This window comes from Rhagoletis zephyria, unplaced genomic scaffold (genome assembly GCF_001687245.7).
Source record: "Rhagoletis zephyria isolate East Lansing unplaced genomic scaffold, Rhagoletis_zephyria_1.1 Rzeph_scaffold_00908, whole genome shotgun sequence".
NCBI classification, from domain to species: domain Eukaryota; kingdom Metazoa; phylum Arthropoda; class Insecta; order Diptera; family Tephritidae; genus Rhagoletis; species Rhagoletis zephyria.
The window spans coordinates 1-727 of record NW_016157992.1 but is presented as its reverse complement, the minus strand read 5'-3'; positions in this window follow the sequence as shown (position 1 = coordinate 727).

The following is a 727-nucleotide window of genomic DNA, read 5'->3' as shown; positions in this document are numbered from 1 at the left end:
ATAATAAGTAAATATTTAACATTAATAAAGTGAAAAATTGTAGAAACGAAATTTAATTTAATTAAAAACTAAAAGTATTTTCCAACTGCGCAACTGCACTGAATAATATGAAATGGCAAAAAAGTGAACAAATAGATTAAAGATTATTTAACCAATTATAAAAACACAAAACACTACATTTGATGAGTATTTTTTAAAGTTAATATTAAATTTAATTATTTTACGATAACAAGGTATATATTTTAGTGCAACTTTGACACGGACAAGGAAACTGGCACTGTTAGGGCAAACAAAGACAAAAAAACCCAAACAAAATATATGTAAAAATTAATTAAAAATCGTAAAACATGCTAGGAAAACAAGATAACGCAAGAGCGTACAAAGGCGTAGACACACTTTTGCGCTACGTCTCGCCCACTATCGCCACAGATTCCAACACCACTTGCTTGCTACTCCCTAATCTCGAACACCTTACCCAGCAACCAGAGTCCTACCAAAAGATAACACAAAACTGAAAGCAACTCAATTTGCTTGGAAAAATAGCGCAAAAATCAACACAAATTTCAATTATGACACGTACACACACACACACACAAACTACAGTATTTTAATGAATTTCTTTAGATTTTTTATTAATTTTTTTTTGTATCTAAATATTTTATCATTTTATATGTACTTTGTATACATTTTAATGCTTTTATTTGAAAACTAAACTAATGACAGTAAT